Here is a 16,772-nt window from a genome sequence, read left to right as displayed (position 1 = left end):
ATCAGCAGTGGGGGGTCTGTGACATCTCCTCTTCCTGCCCTGTAAGCAAATACAGTTTCACTGCAGGCTAATGTAAAGAAGAGAAAATAAGCTGTTGAGGGCTTAAGTCACCTTCTACCATCTAACTCAGGTTCTGACATGGACTAGCCAGATAACAATACGCAAGAAAGAAACTATAGAACTACAGAACTAATTGTGGACCAGTTTTGGAAGCAAACGATAAATGGCGGTATAGCCTTTCTGCCATGCCAGGTGAAATGTCAGGTTTATATTTAAGCTACCTATCCATCTGTAAGGAAACCAAGAACAGCAGCCTAGAAACCAGCCTAGAATCTATCCTACTTCTAAATTACTTGTAAAGATGGCTATTTTGTGAAATTCTGTACCCACAGGTACTATGCTGTCCAGAAATCTCCACAGGGCCTAAGAGCAGTGTTTCTGGACAACTTTTGCAGAGCACTCAAGCACACTGTTACCTATGTCTTGGGTAACAGGAGCCTTTCAATTTGATCAAGTTAGTTCTCTTACAGATGGAGACATTTATAATTTGTTTTTGTTGTTGTTATTGTTAAAACAACTGAGGTTTTGAAGGCAGGAAAAACCCTTATGGAATGAGGTTTCTGAAACATGACCAAGCCAAAGCCACCAAAAATAAGTCTGGCCTGTCTGCAAAACAAAACTCTTAGTCTGTCTCAGTCCATTCTCTGTGTTGCAGCTATGCTTCTGGCAATACAAACTCACCTTGCCACTTAATCACAAGAGGAAAAACAACCTAGCCAACCCCAGGTCAGTAGTTCAACCCCAAGTCTTAATATCATTCTCACATCAGACTGGAAAACATTAGGAGAATAAGGTTTTCATCTCATTGTATTCCTCTTCAAAGCAAATACACACGGAAGACAGGATTCAGAAGCAGAATCTAAATGGCACAAACTGCACAAACACACACTGACTTCAGCGACTGTACTCCACGTTTACATCAGCAGAAGTGGAGGATATCATGTGGCCAACTGACACTCCCCAGATGTCCTCAGGGGAGCAGAATGCAAGAGACATTACTGAGATGGCTGTTCAAAAATTAGTGAGGGTTCAGGCTGTTGTAGTTTCCTTCAAATAGTTAACAGCAACCTTTCTTGGAAATCTCCTTTTTTCCTCGGCAACTACTGGCTAGAATCTCATCAACAAACTAAACGAACTGCATAGCATAAAAATAATTATGTTAAGGGACCTCAGAGTGGCACCTGAAAGAAACTCTGAACACAAAACACTATCCCCTTTTTCTCTTACGTCAAGACCACACAAAACAACGATTATAGTGAAACCATGATAAAGAGAAAAGGAAGAGGTCTTGAGTTTTCTGTGGAGGATCCCAGACAAGATATTTACTCGGCCAGCTGATGACTATGGAGAGAGAATTCCAGACATGTGGGTCTCAGCTAGGAAAGCCTTCCCCTCCCCTCCACACATATCCATTTTATGCTACTCTTAAGCACGCTTCAGGATGAAAAAAAAAAGAACGATGGGTGAAATATTTGACATGAACATACACTCCTTGGCTTACTCAGGCCTCTTGATGTATTGTCTTGAGAGTAAATGTGTACCATACAATTTTCCTTGAATAGAAGGAAATGCCAGACATTTACACAATGATCAAGTTACCACTGAACTTTGCTGCCTCTACTAAAGACAGCTGTATATTTGTTCCTCCTAGAAGAGGTTTGGTTGTCAAAGAAGTCACAGGTTTTGAGTTTAAGTAGATTGTTAGTAACCATTAAGAACTCAACACTTATCTAGCAAATCTTATCAGATATACTGCCCTTATTTCTTCTTCCAAACATCGGGAACTACTGAAGTACTGTCATATTTAGCAGCACCTGTTGCAACAGGACAAGGGGGAATGGCTTTAAACTGAAAGAGGGTAGATTTAGACTAGATATAAGGAGGAAATTTTTTTACGCTGAGGGCGGTGGAACACTGGCAGAGGTTGCCCAGAGAGGTGGTGGATGCCCCATCCCTGGCAACATTCCAGGTCAGGTTGGACGGGGCTCTGAGCAACCTGATCTAGTTGAAGATGTCCCTGCCCATGGCAGGGGGGTTGGACTAGATGACCTTTAGAGGTCCCTTCCAACCTGAACTGTTCTATGTTTCTATGATTCTGTGATATATGAAGACTTCTTTATGGCTGTTTCACACTGGTATACCAGTGTTTACTATGACTCTCTTGTACCCTACACGGATACCAAATCTTCGTATCAGGCTTCCTCCATTTTCTTCAAGTTAGCAACTTTGTTTGAACCTAAAAAATTAACCAGAACACAACTAAAAGCACTAAATCATTATAATGTCTATACTAATAAGAGAAAAATAAATATCTCTATGCTACTCACAGCTGATAAAATCTATTTGCGTTCAAAGTATTAAGAGACCATGTGAGGTATACAGCTGTGCAAAGAGACGTGACTGCAACAGTTTACTCTGTATTGAGCTTAAGCATCTTGTGAACCTAGAGGCCTTTCAGTTGAAAACACTGTTTATTCTTTTTGGTGTGAGAAGCCAACATTCATAGCAATTCTCAAGTCATATGACCTTCAGGAGAATAAAGAGCTGATATTTGCACTTCATCATAAGTCAGGAAGGATGACTCCACTTCCTGATTGCTAAATTTACTGTAAATCCCAAAAACTGACTTTGAAAAAAGAAGTTCCAGGAGCCCAGGTCTTCCCAAAAATTTATCACAATGGAAAAACAAAGTAGTTTACCCTTATTCCACGCCTACGCCCCAAAGGAAAATAATATTCTACCTACTGATCACAGAGCTCTACCCACTACTCCAGCCACTCTATTGTTCTGGCCTGGATTGCTTTCCTTGCTGGCTTTTAGTCTTGGAGAAAATTCATCACTGAAAAAATACAGAAAAAATCTCTTTCACTGATTTTCAGAGAACACATATGCTTAGGCCAATAGTAAGTTTAGACCCATGATTATAATCAAAAAGGAAAAAAAAACCTTCTCAGATGCCAAGCTCAGGAAAGACTACTCTGTCCCACCTGGTCCCCTGGTTATGCACCTTATACAATTATCCTTTCATTACTATTTCAAGTTATGGAGCTCTTAGGTAGCGTGCATCCACAGGCACCAAGTAGCTGATTTTCTCACAGACTTGATAGGATGGATAGCATTCCTAACTATTTTTAATTAAAAAAAAACATTATTGAATATAGCAACAAGAAAAAAAATCACTTCCTCTGTTAGAAAATAATCAATTTAAAATACATGCTTTGCTTTTTCAGCTTAAATACTCCAGTACTGGAAGGTCAGTGTCTTTGAAAATTCCTGTTTCTAGCCACTGTGGGACGGAAAGTGAAGCACGCATGTTTAGTACTTGCCTGTTTAATCTGCCATAAGATTGCTACAATTATATGCATCTTGTAATAGCCACGTATCAATCCAGATTCTGTTCCCAGTTACAAGGTTAAAGCTTCTTGAAGCTTGGTTGAAGCCACCCATCAATTCTGACTAAATAAACAGCTAATGATAGCCATATGTTGATGAGCAACAGATCTGTAAAGGAAGATTTTTGTAAAAAAAATAATAAAATTAGTGGAGAGATAAACGCTCAACTTCACTGAGAAAGCATTAACTTTAACTGCAAGCTGTTGACTCAGTATTTCAATGCTGAACATTAATGGCATGTGTAGATAGCAATCACAACCAAAGAGACTGACCTGCTAGAATCTATAAATGCATTTTTTTAAAATACTGAAACTACAGAACAAAATTTGCAGCTTGTGTTAGAAGAGTCCCATTGTTTCTTACTGAATGTTAATCTTCATAACAGTTACCTCACTGTCTCTGGAGGAGCAGGGGGACACAGTCGTACTGCATTTTGAAATTTACTGGTACAGAAACCAAGCTTGTCAAGACGGTAGCATCAGTCACCTAGATTTTAACCCCTGTCTGTCTGTTTCCTTCCTAAAGAACGTAGTTAGGCAACAACGCAAGGACTTCCTGTGTTTTAAAATTAGTATTTGCACAGTCTGATGGAAATGTAATGATGGGTCTTTGCTTCTGGTAATTGTGGGTTACACTGCCACAGCAGTTTTGCAAGGGACGAAGGCGGTGGGGGGTAAATGGGGAGGATGTGGCCACCCCATTAAAAAACAAAGCGTTGGGAAGCTGCCCACTTGACTGAGGATGCTTCCCAGAAGCAGCGACAAGCTGCTGAGATTCACCATAGAGCCCAGTTTATTTCCCTTATGGAACTGGCAGGTATGCAGTGCCTTCCTCACCCTCTCCCCAACCAATTTTCCTCCCATGGTAGAGTAAGAACTGGCTGATTAAGAACAGAAATAAAAGACAGTCCAGATTTTGAATGTAGGTATAATGCCCCACTACAAACAGAAAGGTGTGACTACATCCTTGATGATTAACATGGCTAGACTCCCTTATCTCTAGATAATCATTAGGGTGAAGCATGAACATCAAAAAGGTGATTCAGCCCCCCTCAGCCATATCTTGGAACTGCCTATCTCTTTCCACCGTCTGAGGAGAAGAGCAGAACAATTTTCACCTGAACGCAGGCCTCCCAGTTAGGAGGATGGAAGCTGATCTACCATTTTGATGCCACAGCCAGGCCCTGGCTAGATTCTCTTCCCAATTGCTTTTAAATGTGTGTGCCAGTGATACATGAGATATTTTGGCACAGATGCCTCCTGGAACAGTGCTATTTCAAAAAAGACCTTGATAATGCTGAAGTTTTCTGACCAGAATATTTGAAGGATCCTGAGAGAGCTAGGGACCCAACTTTCAATGAATCCTCCTATTACGTTAGCAAGGCATTTAGCTGCCCAGGTGTCTCCTGCCACTGGAATAAAGGGAAAGATGCTAAAACATACAAGACACCCTAAAATCTATTATCATTTGATGTTACCTGCATCAACGTGATGCTACTTTGTCAAGGAATAACCTCTTGGTTATTCCAAGTATAATATATATATATATACACACTTGGGCTTGCAGTATCAAAGAGCCTTTGTTGGCAGCATACATAAAAACCAGATTTCACAACTGTAAAATGGCACATCTGATTTTAGCTGCAGATAACAGCACAACACAATTCTTCCAAAATTCAGCTGATAATGATTATTAGTATAAGCTACTTTTCAGACTTCTAAAGAAAATGAACCAATTATCCTGTCCAAGTAGATTTGTACTACATCCTCCATCTATAAAGAAGGCATTTCTACACATTTTTTTTATTTTGCTGAGAGATAAGTAACATACAGTGTAATCCTTATAATGCTACAATTGTTTTTATAATTACTGCCATGTATTTGCCATCTCTTGCATTGTTGTTGAGTATTTCAATGAATGCTGTCTTTAGTCTGTACCTGGGGCAGAAAGTGAAAAATCACCCTGCTTCATTGGTGAGAATTTTCCTACAGACATTATCTATCTATCTCATTCCTTGAGTTGAATGGGTCTCTAGAAAGATGGCCCAAACCATTGTGAATATGCAGGTGTTTGTCTTGAACCCCTTGCGAAGCAGTTTGGCAGTTATGAAATAAATGGTCAGCATGTTGTTTTTGTTAGAAATGATATCTGGCAGATGGACGAGTGCCTTAACTTCATTCACTGACGTTGTTTCAGCCCAAATTTTATACATAATTTCATAGAATTAGAGATAAGCACTCTGACATGCTTCGCTGATTGTTCTGAAGAACAGTTTTCCTCCGGACCATCACAAGTGACACATGAAACGATGGTCACTCTTGTGATGATCACAATTCAATCACAGTTCAGAGGCTTCCGTGTGTTCACGGCTTCACTACAGAAGCGGGAGACATTATTAAGTGAAGACAGCTGATAGACTCCTGAAAATTGCCAGCTTGGTCAAAATCTCCAAAAGCTTTAAATAGCATTTATGTTGTCAGCACCAACCAATAAAGCAAAATCAAACATAAAGCCTTCATATTCCTTTTCCAAAAGTTCATTCTCATGTGTTCATAAAATCCACCAGCTAGAGCACAAACAATCTTTTTTTGAGCACTTTTCACTGCTGGCAGGGATGTCATCATGGAGGCAAACGGCAAAATAAAATGTAACTAATTAACTTGGACAGTGCATATATTCGATGAAGTGTCATCTTGCAAAGCACAGAGTCAGTTACAGACACCTGCTGCCAGACTGAAGAAAAGAAATCACTCTTAATCTGCTTAACTGCAAGGCTTCTCTTGCTCCCAGACGCCTTCCGACACAGGCTCGTGGGATCCCAGCATTGGTATCCCTATGCATAAAGCACATAGGCAGCAAATCCTTGCTTCCTTCCTAGGTAAAACAGCAAATTGGTGTATTGATTAATAAGAACTGTTTCTGCTTAGAGTATGGAAGTGTAAACAGGACGGATTAATAGTGACCTGCAAAAGATTAAAAATGAGCATCACAGTTAAATCTCTATTCAATTAATTGACATTCACAAAGCATGTCCAGTAACTAGCAAATCTTAGATTATTTACCTTTGGTAAAGCACTGCCAAGGGTTGAGTCCTGTGCCGGGGCCCCTCCTGGAGGGCTGGCTCCCCAGACTCAAGGCCAGCACAGCAGCGGGCTGACCGTTACTAATGAACCCATTACATTTCACGCTGCACCCAGAAAAATTAGTATTTTCACTTATTCTGAGATGTGAAATAAATAAATGACTCTCGGCGGATGCCACATTGTAAGGAGGGATCTGCCAAACTGCAACCAGGTGCCCATGTGCACGGTGGGTGACTGGGGGAGGGCTGCCTGGCCACCCCCTCCCACAGGGGTGGCCCGCCTGAAAAAGTTCTCAGGCAGCCTGATATCCTCACAGGTCAAATAAGAAACCTAAAATACTGCTGCACAAACTGCAGCCAGCAGAGAAACATTATGTCTCACTGGCTGAAGCTCCCTGTGTGCAGGATGGACCTCGGGCTGAAATAAAACCAGCAGCGGAGTATGCAGCTGCACTCATCCGCTTACCGCCTGAATTTACCTGCTTCAGTCCCTTCGCCATGTATCTGAGGTTGTATTGCACATACCCACATTAAACCCAAGATGGGTATTGCATATTCTTCCCCAAATCCCGGACCTGTTTGCTGTGGAAGCATGACAGGCTTGCCCTGAGAAACAGGGGGTAACCAAACTGACGGACCCTCTTTCTACAGTACAAAATGCCTGCAGACCTCACTCAGACCAAGTTTCCACTAACTCAGCAGTTTTAGGGGCACTTTTGTGACCATGAAGAAGGATCTCCATTTGCAGAAACTAGAGAGGACCCCGCCTTGGGGGAGCACCTCTGTGTCCTATCCACTGGACTCCACTACCTTTAAACAAAAACTATTGCCTGCTTTACTGCAAAAGTGGCCAAAAAATGCAGTGCTTTCTGACACTTTGCCCGCAACAACTAGATGGAAGAAAAATTAGGAACAGCTTCAGCACTTGAAGGACAACTCCAGGTCAAATGTCCTCTTGGCAGTTTTAACAGCCCATGGTGTTTTCCTGGTTGAATGAACAATTTCATGGACTAGAAGAACCACACCTCTTGTGTTCACCCATATCCTGGAAAGATTACCATCTCTGGTCCAGACAGCCACAAGAGGTCTAGCCTCCAGTCATAGCCGGGGTTGCAACCAAAATTGGAAGATTACTACTGAGTGAAGTGGGAGAACAGCTATCATAGAATTTCCCATATGCTACATTAGCAAACTGAATTACAAATGTATTTATCCTTCAACAAAAGAAGTTTGTCCTAGATGTGATATAAAATTAATAATGAAAAGATAAGTCAATTTTAAAATAGTATGTACCTGGTTATGCTGTAAAAACACTGGCACAATCAAGATAACTGCTGATCACAGCAGAATCAAACCTTAACTTAATGTTAATAAAGCAAAAGCATCCCTCAGGGGAAAACATGTAAATATCTTCATCTGTATTTTGTCATTTAGCAATTGAACAGAAACCACAGTTAATCAGTGCTACTGCTTAAATACCAGAAGTACCAGAAGGAATTCAATTCAATACATATGTAATAATAAAAATCAAATATTCTGGGTTTTGTTTGTTTACTCCTGCATTCCAGAGATGTCTAGATGTGCATGAGGGATAATGAAATGTCAGGAAGAAATATCAAGGTCTGTTCAATGAATTGTGATAGGACTAGAACTGTCAGACCTCTTGAAAATAAAAAAAAAAATTTAGACAAGTTTCACATGGAGCATTAATAAAGACTCTTTCATGAAATCTGGCACCCCTGAATGACCTAACAAGTTCTGCATCCCCATCTGGAAGAAGTGGGCATCTCATCAGATGGCGTGGTTTGGTACATGTTAGTAAACACTCCTGTACTCAAAACAAAACCAAGAATTTACAGTCAGTTAATGGAGAACTGGTTATCAGCTTCAATTGATTTGCTCTTGAAAAGGAAATCTTAAATACATGTTAGTTTTTTACAAAAATACCGCTTGATAGAATGACAAAATAAAGATTTATTTCTGAAGAATGATTTAGTTAGGGTGGTAAGGGGGGCTGTAAGAAGCAAAAACTCAGAAAATATCTTAACTCTGTCTCTTCAGAGTACATGTATACCTGTATCTCCAATGACCTCATTGATAACGTGTCCTGTACATAAACAGTTCAGGATCAATCATTTTAAAAGCTTAATATTTGATCTGTCCTCAAAAGGCAAGTTCCACAATCAAGCAGCAAGTCTGTCTGAGAATTACCTATATACACACAAATACCAAAGCTTCATAATTATGGATTTTCCTCACAACAGCAAGTCTGCGCTGAACCGTATCATCAGCCAGAATCCGAAAGCAGATTCTGGACATCTGACCACTATGAGCAAGTGATCAGCCCCAAATTTAACATTGCACATAACTGCTTCTCATCAACCTAAAAGCTCAGCACAAAGCTACCAGAGGGATTTTTCTGTCACACTAGAGTTATCAAACATAGCAAGGAACTGCTGTTTCATAGTGCAGAACATCCCTTGCCCAGTTTAGTCCTTCTTTTCATGCCCAGGAGAAATGCTCCTAGAAAATCTATGCAAATAGCACCAGAAGAAACACTCACTCTGCTCAGCCTGCCTCCCACTGATGCCACAGAATCCAGCAGCAGCGGGACACTAACACACAGTGATCGAGGAATCCCACAGTACTGCATCGTTTTCCTCCACGCGTGCTAATTCACACACACAGAAGTGACTGTAGCATGGTAAGTATTAAGTGAATAATTAAAATGTTGCATGCATTATAAAAATGCATGATAAAATAAGATTAAAAGAGTGATTTTTCTATGCTAAAACTTACAAGGTGAGTATAAAAATAAGATACCCCCCAGCGGAAACAAGCAGCAATTGCTGGCTTGTTGGTGACAGGTCTTAATTTGTCACAGAGACTTACTAGCAGCACAGTGATGTGATCGCTCTTATGCTGCAAAAGCAATTATTTTTGCCAAAAGGAATCCGTTTACATTCTGGAGCTATATAAATAATTAAGATTCAACTAAACTTGTCAAAATACATAAGCACAGCATTCTACAACATTAAAGACTGCTTTATTCACACAGTTTCAGTTCAGTGCACGTAACAGAACGTTGTCACTTTGCCCAAAGGATATGTGAAGCCCCAGGAGCTCTACCCAGAGCTGGAAGATCAGGTGGCAGGAGCCTGGGGCTGGCAAATTAGCTCACGGTATTTGTAACATCTTCCACTACCAAAGCCCCGAGTTAAAAGAAATTGTTTGGGCAGTTGGCATGCAGTGAATCAAACAATGCTCTAAACTTAACAGGGAGATTCATCTTCAGGCAAATAGCACCGATTCTAACTTTGTATTCCCAGGGATTCATGTCAGCCAAACAATGTTCATGGGGTTTTTCCTACATGCCTTTTATCTGCACTAACAGGTCTTAGAGATATGCCTTTTATCTGCATTAATAGGTCATAGGGATCCATTACACCTTCATAAAAACCTAACCTAAATTTTCCAATGGCTTTTGTGTAAGTTAATAAGTAGACATAAAATTTCTGATTAAAATGAAAAAAAAATAGACACTTTTTTGTTTTTCCATTTTATGGACCAATAAAACTTTCAGGCTCAAGGCACGGTTGTTACAGGTCGTATTTAGCATGAACAAGTGTTTCCTAAGCACATGAGGTAGTCTGCCACTCTGCTGTTTGCTGGTCCACCCATTTGGCCTTGCCTGACACTCTTTAAGCCACCTGACCACCTTCAACTAATTTTTGCCAGAGGAGAAGTCTCGGAAAATCTTCCAAATTCTCCAAGGATCAGCAGTTAGTCATCTGGGGGTCGTAAGAGCATCTGATAAACCAAATTTTATTGCCTGGGCATTCAAAAATTCCTGCTTGCAAGAAAACCGAATTTTATTGGGAAAACACAAACTTGGAAAAACCTGAAAAAATAACAGCAGGTGAGACTGACATAATTCAGAGCACACTGGCAAAAATCTTGATCTAGTCTGCCTGCATCCATGGTGAGTAGCTAGAAAGGTATTCCCCCTTCTGGTGAGACCATGCTGAGGGAGATCGGACTCAGCAGATCTCAGGTGAAGGGGAGGTAAATCTGTTGCCTTTGATGGATATTTGGGTTTGAGGATTCCACCATCTACTCCGTCTGGGAAGAGAAGCCTCCATACGATTCAGGCACTAAAGGGCGGTGCCTGGGATGTCTGCTACCTCTACTGATCAACAGCCGTCCTTGCCGGCTGCAGTCACTGCTGGCTATTCCTTACAGCAACTGCTGTAGTGCCGTACAGCTCTTTCATCAAGACATTGAGGGCAGATATCATCCTCACAGAATCTGTATTTCAAAACAGGCAACCTTTTACATGGAATCTTTTCCTGTCGTGTAACAAACAAGGAAAAAAACCTTCCCACAACCAGCAAAACTCTACTGTTTTAAACGGCAGACTACAGCAAGCACCACACCTTCCTTCAGCAAATTTACGTCTATTCTTCTCAGCAGGGCTGATCTCAAACAGCAAAGTCCCAAGCCATTACCCACCAACAAAGCAAGCCTGAGCCACTGCAGATGCTTTCATGTGTTCTTGGACAGATGCCCACAAATGACTGTCTTCCCCTACATCCCTGTGAGATGCTGCTGCTCCCCTACCCTGCCAGGTTTCAGGCCTTAAGCCTCATCACCTACTCAAGTTCAACTCCCAGACCCTGAGAGGCAACTCCATTATATCCAGTAAAGGACAGAGCCTTTGGGGAAAATCAAAGATGTACCCTGCTGTCATGCCATAAATTCACAGCCCACTAGACCAATACCTCCTAAAGCAAAAGCAAGGAAGCACAGCACGGGCTGCTTTCACCACCGAGCTCCACCCGCACAAGCAGAAGATGAGGTTAGCCCCCTACTTTCGTTGCCACTGACCCAACAAGTCCTGCTCCAAGTGCAAGGCTCGCTTTGACTCCCTCCCTGCTCCCCCGGCTGCCGCTTCCGGCAGATCCCCCTTCCCCTGCACCCAAAGCAGAGCGCTTGCTCTCTCTGCAGCTCTCTGGTGTCGCAGGGTGGGATGCACCTGGCCAGCTTGATCCAGCTGCCAAGCTGCAACAGAGGGCCACCCCCAGCCCCTTTCCGTAACAAGGGTTTCCCATACACACCAAGCCCAATCCGACACGTGTGGTTTCTCTATTACCTCCTTTTGGCTGCTTTTCCCACCAATCCATAGCATGGCTGCTGGATGGAGGATGGAGAAAAATCTTCACTTTCACAGGTGAAAGCCCTGTACAGTCTGCTAAAAGATGGTGAGATGTTAGAAAGAGTAGTGCATGACCAAAACAGGACAATAGGTCTCCCCCGCTTCCTTCCTCCCTCATACCTGCAGGACTAGGGCAACTTGAACCACCCTCTTCTAGACTAGGCCTTGGTAGCTCAAACTTGTTGATTCTGGTCAGAGGAGCTCTGGTTGAGTAAACTCTATGACAGAGTTTATGTCATATTGTGGTACTTTAAACAGCAACTGTGGTGTGTTTTGGATGCGAGGGAGACTGATGACTGCTACGGGATTTTATACATCAAATCAGTCTTTGTTCAAGACTGCCCCAGGTCTAACGCAGTTCTTCTCAAAGTATTTATTTATTGCTGGAAGGCTGTTTTCTAGAAAGGAAAGGAAAATTCAGTGATCAGCTGCTGAATACATTGGTGAGTCTGGAGCTTGTCCACACCAAATTCCTTGTGGTTCCTCACCAACTGAGACAACACACTTGTTAGACAGTTTTAGTAAGGAATCCATTCAGCACACAATTTTTACTTTCAATAGTAACTGAATAGATTAATTCTGTTTTATTCTGTTGGATATGACAAATCTTTCTTGCAATTTAAGACAATAACATGTTAATCTGAATTCCCATAGGCAGAAAAGACTGGCATAGCATTCTTTTTTTAGAGTCTCATTCCAGCTAATAGAGTCTCATTTCACCTGCATGCAAGAAACAATTCTTTGATATCCAGATACAAATACACCTGGTTTACACAATAAGTATAAATCTGCAGTCTGAGGGGATTAGCAAACTGATTGCACTGCACCCAAAAAATAAGCAATCAATTGAAAAATTTGATAACCTAACTCAAAACGTTTAGTTTTCCATGTCCTAGAAAGGATGCGAATCCTGTTAATGAAATCTCCAGAAGTGAAAGCAGGGGAATTTTGAGAGAATCCCACTCAAGATATTTCATGTCCACGTGCAAATGACAGCCAGTACTGTGCCTAGTCTCTTCTGTCCTGTCATAATACTGTTCTGAAACTAGAGAAAAAAATTACAGCAAAAATTTTGGGAGCAAGAAAAATGCCAATAGTTACGTTATTCAGCATTCTTCGCGAAATGAAAGATTTCTACACTCCTTTAACCGGTTTATAGGTGCTCTCATACTGGGTTTGAATGTAAGTGCAAGAAAGTACTTGAGATTTTTTAAAATCTCAAACTCATCTTTATATAGGGGAAAGTATTTGATCAAAATAACAAAATTTATCACTGAGAGATCTTCTGCTGAAATTTATTGGCTACTAGGCAATTCCAATATTAAAGGATCATGCAAATTGAATTCTTTCCTTTCTCCATCACTGCTTCCTTTTTTAGAGGACCTGACCATCCTGCCTTTTTGGGTAGTTATAAATAGTATAGAAAGAGGAATTTTTGTATTGCTGGAGTTGAATTGCTTTTAGATTTTTACCATTTATTTTTCATCAATCCACCAACCGCCTTCGTTTGGATAGGCCAATATTGACTCTGTCTCTCTAAGCAGGGAATGAAAATTGAACAGACTTCCTTCACCTATCCAGTATCTATCCTTCCCTTATTAGAAGAGATGAACATCTTGCAGGGACAGCGAGAGATGATCAAGGGCAAACCCATTTTTCAGGGGTAAGCATTTTGAAAAGTCATGTAAGATACTAATTAGGTTGTGAGAGCAGCTTACATTCTTCTATCAATTACACAGGCTGCTTTTTTTTTTTAAGAATCCAAAATATCCAGGCCTTGGAGGAAGTATTTTCAACTTTCAGATGAAGCTGGTTCTTTTTTTCTTCTTTTAGTTCTCTGTAAGAGAAGACAATGATACAACTTTATCTGTAAAAGAACAATAAATGTCTGAGACTTTGGATAAGGACATTATCCACATGCAAATAACAGACTGTACTTGGCTTTAAAGTTCTGCTTGTTCTCTAAATACTGACAAACTAACTAGGCAGATTAGACTCCCTGTCTGGGAACCAATCCTTTTTCTTTTTTTCTTCAGCAGAAAAACTTGAATAAATCAGAAGATGCAAAAGGGTCAGTTACAGGTCTGGGATACATGTCCCCCTGCCTAACCTGGACAAGCCATTTGTTCCCCTCTGTTTTGCCCATCTGTAAAATAGGGGCATTTCTTGCCCTTGGTACTTCTGGTGTTGCAGCATACATCACGAGGCCAACTCAGATTTCTAAAGCACGTTGGGTCTGGCAGGCAGCAAGGGCAATGAAAGAGTTGAAAAGTGGTTTTGTATAGTTTCATAAATTGGCTGCCCTGGCATCTTAACATCTCCTTGTATCCTCTTGAATAACATCCTTATCATAAAAGTACGGAATGCTCATTCCCAAAAGCAAATATTTCTTACAAGCTCCCAGTGGGTAAGAAGAAGTCAGGAACAAAATCTCATTTCTCTAAAATAAGAAAATTTTATCAAATATTATAGTTAGATGGCCAGACAGTAGCAGTGTCTTAAGATGTCAAAGAGCAGTACTGTACATTTTAAAGATAAAACTTACTACTACTTTTAAGTTCGGGGAATACTGGCTTTAGGCATGCATATACTGTAGCATTTTCAAGTCATACAAGCGCTAATAAATAATGCTTATGCATTTGCATATTACTATCTTTTCACAAAGATTCACGTTAGATTACTCATTACTTTACTATAGGTGCTGTACAGAGGCTATTTTTATGATTGCTGCAGTAACACAGAAGCCATATTTGGCAAGACACATAATTAGGATAGACTGACCCCCTTCTGAAGAAAACTGGAGAGGATGAAGTATTGCAAGCTCATAAATGCATATTTCTGAAACATTTAAACATATTCTCAACAATTAATCTAATTACTGAGCTCAACATCATAAAAGGACAGAGAATATGGGAGTTCGGAACACAAATTCACCACCACCTCCTACAAGTTTTAGTCAAATGGTGTTTGACTACACCAGTAATCTCCGCACACAGCTACAGTCTAATATTGATTACTGTTTTAATGATACACAAAGCCATAAAGATTGACCTTTGCAACTTTACATTATTGGTAAGGTTGTGTGCTTATTACATTGCATGTAGAGCACAGCAAATGATATTGCACGTAGATGTTTTAGTGAGAAGCAAACAGGCTGCAGAAAGTCCTAGTACGTCCTAATACTTGCAGCAAAGATGCCAAATGCACATAAAAAAATGGATTCTGAATTCCAGGCACATCGAAGTTTATTAAGCATATAAATACATTTTAATTTATTAACTAGAAAAAAGTTCTGGAAAATATTTTAAATTATTACTTGCATTTCTTTCAAGATGTTTGAATGCATATATTATAATCATTAAATAAACTGTAATTTAGAAATTAGAGGTGGTAAAACCCTACACACGACACGAAAGTCCCTTATGTTTGAAGACTTAATTTCTCCCGTGCTGAGGAAATGCAACATTTGGATATGTTTGCTTTGATGATGAGAAAGCTTCTGTCCCTCTGATCATGAAACAATGCTGGAGCCTCGGGCCCGATGTGAGGACAATGCAACCCCCTCTGTAGTATACAAGGTTCATAAGCACCAAAGTCCCTCAGGATCGCAGATGCCACACTACAAGCACTTGAAAGAGAGAAATGGGAGTAACTTAACTCTGGCACAGCCTGGTCCAGTTAGCCTCCTGCAATGCAGTATTGGCATTTATGCAACTCCAATGCTGAAAAAGGAGCCGTTGGGATTAATCTGCTAAGAAATGGCACAGCGTCGCCTTAGTGAGTGGAGCTGCAGTTGGGCATCACTACGCATCCGCACCGGCAGCCTGCAGCTTGAGATCAGCTGCTCCCACCAGCTCCCTTGTTTCGGAGATGCTGCAGAGTCACATGCCTCATGTCATCTCAGAAGAAGATACAGTTTTGGACTTAGAACACAAGCCCAAAAGACAAATCAGGCCATTAACTCCAGGACCACAAATCATGCATACAGCTGGGATTACCCCAGGCCATGAGCTTGAGTGCGCGGTGGAGCAGACACCATTGTGAAGACGGTGAAGTCCAGAAGGCATGTTCTGGACTGGTCCCCTGCTGCAGGTGACCAGGGACAGCACTTTGATTCTCACCTGAAAAACGAGTCAGGCACTTCTGAGTGACCCGTGTCTCCTTGTGCCACTGAAAACCGACATTCTTTTTATCGCGGTCTGTTAAGCATTAATAGGAAGCTTCTCCTGCTTCATCAGCTGAGAAAGTTTTGCCTGAAGCTGCCAGTGCACTTGTGCCAGACAAAAAAGAAAGACATGGGCTTCCTGCAGGGGCACCATCCTTATCATCTAACTTGACAAGCCAGCTGCGGACGGAGCAGACTGGCCTTAGGGAGGGGACATAGGATAATTGTAAAGACCATTTTTATTCTTCATACAGAGCTTAAGCTAAATTGGAATTGGATTAGTCGGACACTTGTCTGACTGACAACCCTGATTCCTTTGGCTATTTTCTGATCTTTCAATTGAGCTCTACCTATTCACAGAATAAAACATTATATAAATATACAGACTTTTTCTGCAGCGTTTCTGTAGTCTTTCCAGTTATGGACCGCAATAGCCTAGGAGTCATGGCCAGGCACACAGCACAAGAACATAGTGCCCCTTGATCCTAAGGCTGATGCTTGAGGAGTAAGACATGGAGAGTTCCACCAACCCTTTGAGATGAAGGCTTTCTGCACAACTCACAGTGATTGCAGTGACATAGGCTTAGTTTACGCCTAGGAAGAGAAAACATTGTGCATACATCTCTCCTTTGCCCTGCAGGAAAAGAAGAGGCTGAGCGTACATTTTTCCTAGGAACAGGCTTTCTGCAGAACTGGCGTCCCAAGGGAAGGTGGGGACCTTCAGCTGGGTCACGAAGATTCCTTAAAACCAAGTTTTGTGTCTGGCCAGTCCCTTAAAAAAATTAGTGGGTAGATGATTTTTGCTTTTTATTCCTCAACACTAAATAGGAATGAGTATTTTTCCTTTAAGTGCACAA

This window comes from Pygoscelis adeliae, unplaced genomic scaffold (assembly GCF_000699105.1).
Source record: "Pygoscelis adeliae isolate BGI_AS28 unplaced genomic scaffold, ASM69910v1 Scaffold86, whole genome shotgun sequence".
NCBI lineage: Eukaryota > Metazoa > Chordata > Aves > Sphenisciformes > Spheniscidae > Pygoscelis > Pygoscelis adeliae.
This window is presented reverse-complemented; position numbering follows the sequence as displayed.